Source organism: Polistes fuscatus, unplaced genomic scaffold, assembly GCF_010416935.1.
Source record: "Polistes fuscatus isolate 324 unplaced genomic scaffold, CU_Pfus_HIC Scaffold7, whole genome shotgun sequence".
NCBI classification, from domain to species: Eukaryota; Metazoa; Arthropoda; class Insecta; order Hymenoptera; family Vespidae; genus Polistes; species Polistes fuscatus.
This window is the reverse complement of record NW_025113151.1, coordinates 10,058,815-10,074,282: the sequence shown is the minus strand read 5'-3', so window position 1 is coordinate 10,074,282 and position 15,468 is coordinate 10,058,815. Positions and strand designations below refer to the sequence as shown.

The window sequence follows — 15,468 nt, the reverse complement described above, 5'->3', positions numbered from 1 at the left end:
AAAAAGAAGAAGAAAAAAAAAATAAAAAGGAAGGTGTAATCGTTTCAAAAAGCGATGATATTATTATGCGATAATTATTATAATTATAATCGCTTTCGAAAGGAAATGACAATAATAATAACAATAATAATAAATACAATAATAATAATCGTCGTGGTCGTTTTACGGATGCTGCCATTTTTTTTTTTTCTTTTTTATTTTCTTTCTTTTCTTTTTTTTTCACGAGTTTATCGCCATTTAATAAAACGTCGGAATTTGATTTTACCCGCTTGTGACACTTTCGAATTAAAATAAAGTTCAACGCGCGTTAGTAAGAAAAATCTCGAGTAATGAGATAGGAATGAGGAAAAAGAAAAAGAAAAAGGAAACAAAACAAAAAAGAAAAAAAAAATAGGGAATTTGCAACGAGCTACAAAGTTCGATACTCAAACGAAGTTCCCGTTGTTTGATCTTTTTTTTTTTTCCTTTTTTGTTTTTTCTTTTTCTTTTTCTTAGTTTATTTTTTTTTTGTTCTATCTTTTTATCTCTCAAGAAATTGTTCTCCCTTGACGTGTCAGTCTCTCGTATGAGAGTAATAACATATGCATCTAAGGAATAAGAATCCAGATAATTCTCAAGAACATTGGTGGCGACACCGAGTAAGGAAAAAACAGACAGAGAAAAAGATAGAGAGAGAGAGAAAGAGAGAAAAAAAGAGAAAAAGAAAAAAAGAACAGAAAGGTAACCTCTTTGATCAGATACAACCATTCTCCGGAGTAATGTAATATAGTTTGATAAAAGGAAAAAGAGAGGAACAAACAAACAAACTAAAAAAAAAATATCAATCGGACCGGTTTAGGAAAAGAGACTATAAGTACTCCAAACTTCGAACCGGTAATTTCTAAAACACATCGCAAAGTGTCATAATAATACAATAAAAATCGTAATAGTGTAGATCCACTGCGGGGTGGGAGGAAAGAAACAGAGTAAAGGAGAAGAATAGAAGAAACAAAAGAGAGTGGGTAGGGGTGGACCGATGGGAGGGGGTGGAAAGACGGGGTTGTGGGGGGTGGGGAAAAAAAGGGTAGATAGATAATAGATAAGAGATTAGACAGCTAGATAGATCAGATAGACAGCCAGATAGATAGATTATTAGTATATTAGATAGAAGGAGGGGGCGGGGTAAAAAAAAGGGGGTAAAAAAAGAATTCCCCAAGAATTGGCGGAAGACGTCTCGGATAAGGTAAAACGTACCTTACAAGCAACTCCCGTAGAGTAGCTTCATCGTCCTCCTGTATCTCTTCCTGCGTCTCATTACTGACAAATCTTGATCTATGCTGATGATGATGCCTGCTGACGTTGATCGGCCTGGTGTTGGTGGTGGTCCCAGTTCCGGCCGGATATTGGCTGTGCAAGCCGTGATGATGGTGGTGATAATGTTGGCCGGTATTGGTACTGGCCGAGCGTATGTAATGAGCAACGGTGTTGCTGTTAGTACGGCTTCTCGAGGTCAGCTTGAGACCGGTTGCAGGAGGTGGCGGTTACCGTCCTCCTGTACCGGACTCCACGTAACTCCTGCGCGCGGCATTCTGCACCTCCTCCACCCTGCTATTGATAGTTTTCCTTTCGCTCGATGACGATGGCCTGTCGGCCGATCTGCTACGAGACCTCGAGTCGCCTATGGTGGTTATGGTGGTGGTGGTAGTGGTGGTAGGAGGGGTAAGGATGCTTGTACAACAGATACTTTCTGTGGTATCGTGATATCTCCACCAACCTCTGTTTGTTTCTACGATATTTATTATTTCTTCTTGCCTCCTCCTCCTCCTCCTCTCCTCCTCTTCCTCTCTTCTTCCTCTTCTTCCTCGTCCTCTTCCTCCTCGTCCTCTTCCTCCCTCTTCTTCCTTTCTTCTTCTTCCTCCTCCTCTTCCTCCTCTTCCTCTTCCTCTTCCTCCTCCCCAACGACAGCGGCCCCCACCGGCCCTGCCTCGAATCCTGGGACCCCGAAAGGCCCGAAATCTCCTCGTACAAGTATTCCGAATCCGGATCCGTTGGTACTGCCACGCTCTGCCACAACTGATTTATTGGCTTGAAGCCGCGTGGATCGGCCATCGTTTGGGCTGCTTCAATTGGGGGGCCCAGGACAGAGAGAGAGTGAGTGAGAGAGAGAGAGAGAGAAACACACACATAGATCCATTGGTTGCTCATTATATCCTTTCTGATTTATTTTTTTTGTTTACTTTTCCCGCGATGGTACTTTTTTAAAGATCATCTTTTGTATACTCGTAGATTAATAATATTATTTCAATGATTAACAACGTTGTGCGAGTCACTTTAAACGACATTTTGTTAACTTTCTCATTTGTTGGTTGACGACTTTTTATTTTCTTTTAATATTTTGTTCTTTCCCACAATGGAACTTTCCAAGGACCATCGCGGTTTTTCAATATCAAACATTAACACACACGTATGTTTTTGTTAAAATGTATTCGAGTAAACTCGTATCAAACGATATTTTTGAAAAAAAAAATCGAATAATTTATTACGTTATATATCGTTGACGCGTTTTAAAATCAATGATTATCTTTAATCGTATGTGTAATCGTAATCGTTTTGGGTTATTTTTTTCTTTTTTTTTTTTCTTATATAAATACGTGTGTAAATGTATACAAAGATAGTGCAATTAATTCGTGAAAATAACTTGTTAGACGAATAATAAGACAGACAAAAGGGGGGAAACCGGAGGAAGAAGAAAACAAAGGGGGGGGAGGAGGGGGAGGAGGAAAGTGATTAGAAAATAAGACAAAAAGAAGAAGAAGAAAAAGAAAAAAAGAAATATAAAAAACAGAGAGGAGAATTATATATATTCAATTCGCGTATAAAAAAAAATCTCGTAACAACGGAATAGTTTTGTAATGATTGTTGTTAAAACTTAACAAGCATAAACGGACGACGAGTATTGCGTGCAAACGTTGTTCTCTCTATCTGTTGATAGCGTGTTTGAATAATTTTGAATGTTATCGAAGACAAGAGTTTGAAAACTCTTAGGCATAGTTGGACGAGCAACAAATTGGTATGCTCGTTCGAAAAAATAAGGGACAGCTGATGTCACGTTTTCGAATTAAAGTTATACGCGGATAAGAGGAAAATATGATAATTGATAACAGTTTACTGCAAAATCTTACCGCAGTAATTAAAATGCATCAATGTGCAATGCAATTTAAACGCAATTTTTCTTACGACAATCTAACGCCACTTTGGTAATTTGTTTGTTTGTTTGTTTATTTTTTTATATTAACGCGTTTTATAAGAGATACTTTTCACTTATTTAAATATTAATAATTGTTGGATAAACGAACGCAAAAAAAATGTTACAATTAAATAATATTCGTTAGAAAAAATAAACGTAATAATAATAATAATAATTGGAATAAAATAGTAAACAGGAGTTGATGTAATAAAATGAATAAATAAATAATCAATATAAGTGTTCTCAGACATAATTATCCATTTCTCGATAATAAGTATTCATAGTTGTTTGTGTAGTGTTATTATCTGTGTGTATGTGTGTGTTTGTGTGTGTGTATATATTTATACAACTAACTCGTTTTGTAAAGTTCAATCGAATCGAATGATATGTATTTTTAATAGGGATACGTTATTAAAATGTTTACGTGGTTAATAATGGAAAAAAAGCAATGGTATATCGAAATCATGAAAAAAGATTTAAAAAAATAACAAAGATAATATTCAACGGTTATAAAGAAGATAATCAACGAAATCATTATCAAGATAGATATCGTATCGCGTAATAATTTATGGTTATATCAACGAAAAATCCCACTTCCTTGTAATTCTAATGATATGCATTATGATGCAATTATCTATATAGTTTTTTTCTTTTTTTTTGGAATCACTTTATAATAATACTTTTTACACTTATTTAATTAATATTTGTAATAAGTATTTCATAAAATAAATACTTTTGTAAAATCGTTCTAGAAAAGGTATCATTAGATTTAAATTTCGGAAACTTTTATGGGTTTTTGTTTTTTTTTTTTTGAAGATACGTGTAACCATGTAAAAAACACTTTTACCTTGAGAAAATATTTGACTTCATCTATGAACATGCCGTAGGATAAAAATCACGTGGATTTTATTATCCGTTTTTTTTTTTTTTTCAAAAATTATGTAACACCTTATCATAAAAAATATTTTTCATCGGTTGTATGGGGAACGTGTGGTCGTTACGTGAAAAAGACCAATAGTTTTCCGTTATATTTTGTATGCAATAATTATTGCACCGAAAACAACAATAAAACAAAAATATATAAAAAAAAATGATCTTCGAGATTTAATAATAATTATATAATAATAATTTATCAGTATTTCTAAACAGGTACAAAATTGCATTACGTATCACACGTAATAATAGAAAAATATTTTCTTATAAATATCAAACAATTTTTTATATATAAATCCAATTGTTAATATTGATAATTGATATTTTATTATAAATACTGATTTTGTAATATTGATCAAATTGATCTTTTAGAAAGATAAATGATTCAATATATAAAAAATAACAGTTTTAATTACAAGAGTAATAAAAATACAAGATAATCGATTTGATTCAACTTTTTGTCAAACACTACGTATTTATCATGTATATGTATACATACATATAAGTTTCTTTATTTAATAGAAAAATAATGGAGACACTCACCTTAGTAAATTCGCAAGCCATCGTGCCAGGCGATTAGACTAGGCGCCAACAACTTTTCTTTCTTCAAACGAATATTTATTAGCGAATAACGCAACGATTAAATAAACACTTTCCTCTCTTCCTTATTATCCTTATTCCGTTTGAATTAGTCTTCTATTTTTCTTATATATGATTTTTTATTGGTTCCCCTTATTCGCGAGTGGAACGTACTTTTTTTTCTTCTTTCTTTCTTTCTTTATTATTTTTCGTATTTTTTTCCTTTATTTCTTTTTTTTTTCTTTTATTTTCTCTCTTTTTTTAAAATTCGAATAAAAAGGTTGAGAATAGATGCAAGTTGTTGTTGTTGTTGTTGTTGTTGTGCACGCGACCGGTGGCTCGTTTATTCGTTTGTTTGTTTGTTTATTTATTTATTTATTTATTTATTTATTCCACGACGTTCCGATGTAACAGAAAATTAATGAAGAATAAAACTTTGCTTGTTGTCCTTTCGTTCAAACTCTTCGATAGATCTTCGTTAATATACCACGGATTACACTATTTGACCTAAAATCAGAATGCAAAGATATATTTAGGTATGTTTTCTATATTTAATAGATTTTTTTTTTATTTTTATTTTAATTATTATGAAATTATAATTATTATTATAATTTCCATTGTTTGGTTAAAACTATTGCAACGATCAATAAATTGTTCATTCGTAAGTATACGGAAAAATAAATTTGCCACGCCCAAATGGAATGAAATGAAATATGAAAAACATTAGTATAATAATCATATTTGAGTTACAATTAGCATGATACGATGATGTTATCGTTGTTGATACTTCAAACTCATTAGTTTATCGCAATTGTTAAAAACTTCTTCTTCTTTTTCTTTTTCTAACCATTAAATTAATATTAAATGCTTAATTTATTAATCGTTAATTAGTATTGCAATCGCAATTAAGTGAATCATCATATTCGAAATTTAACGACAATTTACGTGCGTTCCTTTGTAATTGAGGAAGTAGGGGGGGAAACAACAGGGGGGGAACGGGAAATGAATGTTTGTTTCTTTATTCCTTTAACTTATTTCCTTAAAAAAAAAATACAATTATCTTGGTAAAAAGACGAACATTTTTGTTCAGTCATCGAAAAACTCTTAACTTTATCGTTCAGACGAAACAAAACCACAGATATCTCGGTAATTAAAAAAAGAGAAAAGATAAAACAAAGTATAATAAATAACGAAACGGATATAAGAAGTATTAATAGGTTCTTCGAGAAATCCCGAGAAAAGGAAAAAGGTAACTCTGGTAATTATTATTATAAGGATCGATAAATTCACGTCAGGATAGGAAAAGTTTGTGGTATAATATCTTTCTCGATCGATAATACCATCAACGCATTGTTTTTTTCGCTTATTACTTTAATAAGTTTTCTCTTTTTTTTTTCTTTTTTTTTTTTTCTTTACGAAAATACAAGATTCAAGGATAAATTCAACGCTAATTAATTTTTGATATTTAAATAATGTCATTTGCCAACATTTATATCACAAATTTTAAGTATACTTATGCAATAGATTAATATTATTTTGTGAAGTAATTAATGAAACCCTTGAAATAATTATACTGGCCTGTTTTTTGAAATTTAACAGAATAATTATATCGTAAAATTGCATTTTTTCAATTAATTATAAATATAAATATAGATATTATATAAATTGAGACAATAAGAATTTGATCACGTGTATATAAGTAAAAATATTCTTTCACTTTTATTTCGAATGTAATACCTGTAATTGCACTGTTGTTAAATTCGGAGATAGAAAATATGTGTTTCTACGTTTTATACGACCTTCCAAGCGGAAATTATCTAATCTCGAAAAGTTCATCTATTGATTTAAAGTATTAAATTAGATTTCCTTCGAAAACTATGAAAACTAAAAAGAAAAAAAAATGTTTAATTCTTTTCTTTTCTACCAATTTGCATTAACTATTTTTCCAATTATTATTTTCATCGACATTCTATTGAGATAATTATTATAAAAAATGATCAATAGTGTGATAATTATATAAATGTGTAATATTAATACAGTAAATTACAGTAAAATGCGAGTAATTCCTATAACGTGTTAAAAATATCACGACTATTGTTATTATTTCATATTAATCTGATTTTTTCTTATAACACGTTACATAATATAAAATGTACACGTTACATACAACAACGTGTAACTTGGTATTAACCATGTTATAAATACGGAATCTGTTTTGTTGAATCAGAAATCTCAAGACGAATGGAAACTTAGCCGATTCAAGGCCGATCGAAAGTAAATCCACGGATTTATGATAGTGCAATCCCGCGAAAGATTTTTCTACATTCCTATTGTCTCTACTATGCCATTATCTTTCTCTCGTAATTTACGATAAACGAAATTATTCGTTTATATTACAGCAAATTGTAATTAAAATGTCAACACTATGATAATATATCAAATATCGTTATTTCAATTGTACGAACAATTCATGATTGTAATCATTACATTTTGTTCATAATTTTGAAAAAAATTATAAACCACTTAATTGAAACATTTTTCTCTATAGTATAAATTTTTAAAAATAGTATTACTTTTTTTATCTAATCATTTTTTGGTATAAAGATATCTCTCACGGGTTTAAAGTTTAAGTATATCATGATTTATGCAAGATAATTCACAAATAGTTTGTACAACGTACGAAAAAGAAAAAAAACATTTAGTTGTGCAATATCTTTTTTTACTTTTTCTTTTTTCTTCTCTTTTTTTTTTTAAACTTTGAAATTTATACTCGTGATATATATTTTACGGAATGCATTAAATAGAGAAGATTCATATATTCCTTTACGGATTAACAAGAAAAATATTAGAAGAAAATTTTGTATTCCACGCAAAATAATTTATAATATTTTTCTTATACTCATATCAACGCAACTTGTAACATTCACGAATAAATAATGAAAAAAGAAACAAAAATCGAATACGAAACGATATCTGTTATCAACTTTTGACACTAAACTTGCCAAAAATAACTAACCATTTTGAGCTTTTCGTGTATTCGCACAAACAAATGTAGGAAATTTTATTATCGAAACAACGATACGAGAGAAACTAAAGTGAAAGTATTTTATCATAGATGAAATTTATTACGGGAGAGAAAGAAATGTAGAAAACGATGCATTTTAAATAAAAAACACCAAAAAAGAAATATTTATCAAACAAATAAAAAAAAACATAGAAAGTTAATTTTGTATATCTCTTTGTAAGTAACATATATAACACGAACAAAAATTTGATCACGCTATGATATAATACGCTTGAAAACACGCATAACTGCACTATAGTATCAAAGCTTACTATACCGGGTACAACGAACTTTTAAAAACCATCTAACGGTTGCTAGCAATAGAAAGGTGTTTAGCGTGAAATACATAGTTTCTATATATATATATATACATACACACGAGCACGCGCACACACCCATTGTACATTTAAAAATATTGCATAAACAGTACACAATGATAAATTAGCCAACAAAATGAGTAAGTAACTTTTTTTCCGTACCTGTTTTCTCGTATGCAACAAAACTAGCCACTCGTTAAAACTTTACACAATTAGTAATGTATACACGTATGTATATGTATATGTATATATATGTATATGTACTTGGTACATACGTACACGTCAATAATACGGAATCTATATGAGAAACACGCACGCGTATTATTAGATTTTCGCGTACGGATCGTTACGGAGGAAGCTATTAAATTTGTTTCCCCCCCTCCTCGTACACTCTGATGAAAATGACGTGCTTACTATAATTCTATGCAGTCAAATAGGAACCTCCTTCGGGTAGGCGGGGCAAACTTTTGGGGGAGGAAGCAAAACAAAAGTAAAGTAAAGTAAAGTAAAGTAAAGGGGTAACGCGAAAGAAAAATTATAACAAAAAAAAAAAGTAATCTAAGAAGAAACTACAACGTTTCTATTAGAATTCACGAATGCGAGGTCATCCCTGCGACGGTTCTCGCTCGACTAAACGCGTGCATGCATGCCATTGAAGAAGTCTCCTACGAGATTCGTCGTAACTCTCCCCACCACTGTTATTTACTTCCCCCCTCATCTCTTCCCAACCAATCCCACCTCACAACTTTCTTTCATCATTCGAATTTACGTTAAAGAAAGAGTGTCTCTTTTTCTATCTTATATATTTAGGTTTTCCTTATAGACGGGGAATTGTATTGTATTATACAGGTGATATCCATAGGGTGTCCTAAATAATTTCTATCTTTTTCTAGTATGTTATATTATATATTTAAAAGTTAGATGAAATTTGTATATTTCGTAATAGGTTTATACTTAAAGAAAATATTTTGATGAAAATCTATGATATATTCGCGTCTGTGTAAGTATATAATTATTCAAGTAAACTAATATAATTATAATTATAATTAACATTATTTAACAAAGTTTTCATTTATGTCGTTAAAAATGGGATTAACTTATGTTTTATTAAATTCAATATTTTATATGCCATAAGAAGAAACAAATTATCTGGGACACCTTGTATATATATGAATATAATATCTTGGAATCGTTTATAGGTATATGCATTCTTGTTTCCTTCCAATGCAACACGATCGTTACCTCGTTACCTTGAAGCTGTCAAGATTTCTATTCGATATTTCGTTGATCACTATATATATATATATAAATTTATATATGTATGTATTCACACCAATGAATGTAAGCAAGCAAGTAATAAGATATGTTAGCAGGTGTTGCTTTTCATTGTCTTCGCATTATCGGTGAGAAGATTCGTTAAACGTTTAAAGAAAAAACTATGACTCGTTAACTCGAGAACGAGTTACATTGTTTTCCCAATCGATTTTCATGTCGATCGATATCTTCATTATTCGAAGAGAAACCCGTTGTTGTTGTTGTTGTGTAAGGTTCTGTGAGAATCGCGTAGGGTAGAATTTAATTCGTTGTTCCCCGACAATACGAGAAGAAGAAGAAGTAGAAGAAGAACATTCGAACTACTCCATTAACCTATTGCACTGTTGAAGATATTCAAAGTTTATCAAAGATAAATTCCGATGTTGCAATCTCGACAATCTATTAATATCAAAGGGATGATTATTATGAATTTATCGATAAATAATATTTCATAGGGAAATATTTATTTCCTATATATAAAAAGTATTTATTTAATTCGATAAAAAAATATTGCAAATATTTGCACATTTACTTATCGACCTAATCAATGTTTGATAATTTATTTCTATAATAATTCTAAGTATTCCGATTTGTAAGAAGTATGAAAAATTATCTAAGACAAACGAGCTAATATTTTCTCAATCATCTCGATAAATGATCATCATTGCACAACGAATAACAAAATAAAGATCGAATCGATTTTTAAATAGGAAAAAAAGAAAAAAGGGAAAGTAGAACACAACCGAGCATACACACATACATATATATGTGTATATATATATATATATATATATTGCATAATCTTCGAACGTAGTGCGTAAATTTAGATTGACACCGTTTTATATCCGAACGACCTTCGCGATATATATTTTTTTTCTCCCCTTTTCCTTTGAAGTATTTTTTATTATTATTATTATTATTATTCATTCTCGAGAAGTCGAATCAATTCTCATCTCAATCCTTCGATTTGTAATCTCGCGATGAAACAATATTTCGAATCGTCAGGTCTTATTATTTGGAAAAACAAAAAAAGAAAAAATACACACACACGTAAGATCTGTTTTTCCTGTTTTTAAACGTAATTCTCAATGTGATCTTTGATAAAAGAGAGACAATTCAAATTGGAATAACGCCAATAAATTTTCTCATTCTCTCTCTGTTTCTTATTCTATAAAATACTATACTTCACTATGCAAGTCATATATATAGTTAAAATAGTTGATGAAATTTACACTGAATAGTGTACTAACACTCAACACTGTATAATAGAATATTCAAATGCTATAACACTAAAACCATTTTCCATAAATCCCCTTTCATAGTAAGTTGACGATAGTTTAGCACGTGAATCTTGACATCGTATCGGTTGCATCTGATGCATCCCTGAATAGGATAAACATCTCTTACAATTAGATATATCACGCTGGAGATAAAGATACACGCGATAATTAACGAATTGCTGCATTCCAGTTGTTTGTCGTCTTGGCTATTTTCAAACCTTTTAACAAACGTTAAAAACACATTCTCGCATCATTTAAAATACTCACTTACGTATCATAAGTTAAACTATAGTAACTAATTGTGAACTTGAACACACGTACTTCCTATACTTTTTCATCTATTCAATCTATTTGATTTTTAATCGAAGATAGAAAAATAAAAGTTTAATGTATATATATAGAAAAATATAACATGGATGATCGATCAAGTAAACATGAAAGTAAGTAGGTCACGAGCATACGCGCCCGTCGGCTAAGACTTATCCCCCTTTGCCCCCTTACCACCCTGCACCCCCTTCCCCCGTTTCCCCGCACCGTTTCACCAGCTCGTAGATCCTAAGGCAAACTTCTCGAATTTACTGCAAACTTTTTGGCCGCTGTCAGGTACGAAGATTTATTAAAAACTACATACTGGCCGACGATGAATCGTCACAAAACGTTCCTATTCTCGAAGCTTCCCTATGCTATGATATATTATTTCCTTTACATATATAAATATATATATATTATATGTATGTATATAACTGGAATAGTATTCTGTTTTAACGAGTACTGTAAAAATTGTTAATCGGTAAGATATTTTGTTTGTTTGTTTGTTCATTTCTTTTATAAATAGTTAATGATAATAATAATAATTTTGGTTTAGATTTAAACGGGGATTTCCAAAAATTTGTTTAAGCAAATTTTCTGTATATATATGTATGTATATAACTGAAATAGTATTCTGTTTTAACGAGTACTGTAAAAATTGTTAATCGGTAAGATATTTGTTTGTTTGTTTGTTTGTTTGTTCATTACTTTTATAAATAGTTAATGATAATAATAATAATTTTGGCTCAGATTTAAACGGGGATTTTCAAAAAATTTGTTTAAACAAATTTTCTGTATATATATGTATGTATATAACTGAAATAGTATTCTGTTTTAACGAGTACTGTAAAAATTGTTAATCGTTAAGATATTTTGTTTGTTTGTTTGTTCATTTCTTTTATAAATAGTTAATGATAATAATAATAATTTTGGTTTAGATTTAAACGGGGATTTTCAAAAAATTTGTTTAAGCAAATTTTCTGTATAATATGTATGTATGTATATATATGTATATATGTAATATGAAGATAATAATGATTATTATTCGAGTGTTATTATTATCTAGGTGATCCTCAGTTGTCAGGCCTAGTTTTTAAGCCGTAATACCACGAGAGAAATTACATCCTGAAACGGTTTTAATACTACTGTCATAAGTTTTAAAGCATAAACTCGTATTATTATCGTGCTCGAGCGTCATTCCGAAGATTATTCTTATAATTCCTTCGATTAACTCTTCCAACTATTTCTCATATATATATATATATATATATACTTTGATTAAATTTAATAAAAATAATAATAATATTATCGAGGGGGGAATATTAACTTATAGTTTAATTTCGATAATAATTTTTGATTACACATGCACATCTGATTTATAATATTTATATATATATGTTAATCATGTTATCAAAAACAAAAATAAGATGGAGGGGTGAAGGGGAAGGGGAAGTTTTACGTAAGCTCATCGAAAAAAAAAGGATAAAAAAGTAGTTAAAGTGTTAGAAATTTTTCGTTACATCAAACGATATCTGATAAGTGTTTTTGATCTCGATTCTACTTCGAAATACGATATCTTTCAATCCTACTTATTTTTTTTGGGGTGGAGGGGGGTGATATACAGTAGAATGTCAGGATTCGCACGGTCTCTTGATGTACGTCCGAAATAATTACATAAATAATGTTACATGAATAAATATAAGAATAAATAATCCTAATACAGTAAAACCTCTTTTTGTGCGGTGGATAGGGACCGCATAAAAGAAATCGTACAAAAAAATATTCGGTAATTTTATAAATACTTACATATTATAAACAACTTTGTACGATATACAGTAAAACCTCTTTTTGTGCGGTGGATAGGGACCGCATAAAAAAAGTCGCACTTAGAAAATACATCAATTATTTGCGAAATATAGATGTGAAAATGCTTTAAATCAAATTAAATAATTGTTAAGAGATTGTTTAAATCAGATGAACAGCGTCGCGAAGTCCGGATACATCGTTGTCAAGGAGACCATGTAATCAGCTCGTCCACACATGTATATGTACATTGAAAGAAAACATAAAATTGGTAGCAACGCTGCTGAGATTTAGATACCGCATAAAAATAAATCGCACAAAACAAATCGCACAAAAATAAAATCGCACAAAACAAATCGCACAAAAATAAAATCGTATAAAAAAGGACCGCACAAAAAGAGGTCTTACTGTATTCGATTTTTCACCAAAGTATTTGATATACGTTGACAAACAATTCACGTGAATCTTGACATTCTCCAATTTCGATCTTTCACGATAACATATACAGATACATATGAATATATACAGCAAACGTTGTTAAATTTAAAAGAAGATATATAAAAAAAGAAAATATAATAAAAATGTTAAGATAGAGAGAAAGAACTGAACACAACGGGTTTAATTGTTAATCAACGAACTTGCTTGAAATAGTTTATCAAAATGATTCCCGATCATTCCCAAAAATAAAATATACCACGCGTAATAAATGTTCGATTGGGTAATCGAAGAATTATTGGGATCCAATACGTAAAAAAAAGAAAAAAAAATTCGTGTTAGCGTTTCACACGCATTATTTCCTGTGCACGATTGACTCCACCTAGACGGCACGACGCCTCATCAAGGTTTCCTTCTCACTCTCTTTCTCTCTCCCTCTCTCTCTCTTTCTCATATTATATCTTTCCCTTTATCTCATTTACAACCTTTATCTCTCGTTCCCCCAATCCTAACGTCGGTAATTATTCTCGGTTTGCTTCGGTGTTTTCCAAAATTTCGCGCGAGGAAACCCACCCAGCCCGACTACCCTTAACTCCCACCCCTTCCGTCGTTCATTCGTGACATACGCGCGCGCATACGAGTAAAAAGAGAGAGAGAGGGGGGGCAGGGTGCCAAGGAGGGAGAGAGAGAGAGAAGAGAAGAAAGAGATAGAAGATAAACGTCCGAAAGCAAGGAAAAAGAAGAAGAAGAAGAAAAAAAAGAGGGAAAAAGGCACCACCACCCCCATTCTCTCCCTCACCCCACCCCTCCTAAAACGTCGTCGTAATATAAGTTTGATTCGTTTTAAGTATCGCGACGCGAAAGATATTTAGAAAAAGAAGAAGGGGATCGATTGTCAAAGTCTTACGAGAAACGGCCTTGAGAGGGGGCGGGCATGGGGAAGTGCGGAAGAGGGAAAGAAGGGGGGCAGAGAGAAAAAGAGGGAATTCAAACGATGAAGTCAAGAGGATAAAGGGAAAAATAAATCGTCGAAGAGACAACGAGAACTACGACGACGATTGATAATAAGCTGGTAATTTTGTCGTTTAACGTCGGTTAAAACCGTCGGCTAACTTTGAAAATATAAAGAATCCGAGATACGTAAGACAACATAAGAGAGGGGGTGGGCTGGGTGAGGAGGGGGGCAAATGAGATGATCCATATATTTAAAGAGACTTTTTTCTATACGTCTGCTTGGAAATAAACGCGGTATTTCGAAGCTCGAGTTAACAAAACGGGCGTTGCAAGCCATGACTACGACGACTACGACGACTACGACGACTACGACGACGACGACGTCCTCCGGTATCGATCGAGGAAGGTTGGACGAAAACGAGCTTCGAGACTCTCGTCCTCTAGCCTCTTCTCGAGATATTACGAAAGGAACGCACTAAAGATGTCGTTCGTGATCTTCTTCGAGAATAATAAAGGAAATTCAAACAAATTTAAACAGAGAGAGAGAGAGAGAAAGAAAAAGAGAGAAGAAAGAGAAAGAGTACAATTAACACTCACCGTATTGTTATAAGTAGTTCGAGTCACAGGTCGCAATGTAATCGAGTGATCCCAGCCATAAAAGAGTCCGCTAGATAGATAGATAAATAGATAGATAGATAGATAGATAGATAGATAGATAGAAATAGATAAAGAAAGAGGGAAAGAGAGAAGAGGAAGTAGACAAACGGATAAAAGGGGGGTAAAGAAAGTCGGGTCAAAATGATAGGATGATAACGCACGCAGTGAAGAGAGAGAGATATAATCTTGTTGTTGGTTGTGGTGGTGATGATGGTGATGGTGGTGGTGATGGTGGTGGTGGTATGGTGGTGGTTTCTTTCACGGTATCGTCGTCGTCGTCGTAGAGGTCCTCTTGGTGTAAACGGCAGTATTGGCAGTGGCGGGAGTGAGGGGGACAAATACAGAGTCGGCAGCAGCGGTGACGACACTGATGACGGCAGCGGCGGCGGTGGTGACGGCGGCGGTGGCGGCGGCAGCGGTGGTGCTGGTGGCGGCGACGGCGACGGTAACGGCGGAAGGGAAAACGACGAAGACGACGGCAAGGAGGAAGCTGCTGACGACGACGACGACGACGACGACGTTGTTGTTGTTGTTCTTGTTGTTGTTGCTGTTGCTGTTGCTGTTCTTATCCTTATTCTTATTGTTAATATTCTTCTT

At 32.3% G+C, this 15,468-nt stretch overlaps 2 long non-coding RNA genes across 3 annotated transcripts; both read right to left on the bottom strand.

Moving 5' to 3' along the window:
* Window positions 1-1,885: 1,885 nt before the first annotated feature.
* LOC122524113 lies at window positions 1,886-4,981 on the bottom strand. Of its 2 annotated transcripts, none has more exons than XR_006305460.1 (2): window positions 4,703-4,981; window positions 1,886-2,099 (listed from the first exon to the last, which is right to left on the bottom strand). It is a non-coding gene; the product is annotated as an uncharacterized LOC122524113 (long non-coding RNA). The 2 variants fall into 2 exon arrangements; XR_006305461.1 differs by having other exon boundaries at window positions 1,886-2,096.
* A 115-nt stretch (window positions 4,982-5,096) lies between these two features.
* Window positions 5,097-15,072, bottom strand: LOC122524175. The gene is made up of 3 exons (XR_006305489.1): window positions 15,033-15,072; window positions 14,812-14,881; window positions 5,097-5,245 (listed from the first exon to the last, which is right to left on the bottom strand). It is a non-coding gene; the product is annotated as an uncharacterized LOC122524175 (long non-coding RNA).
* Between the last annotated feature and the right edge of the window lie 396 nt (window positions 15,073-15,468).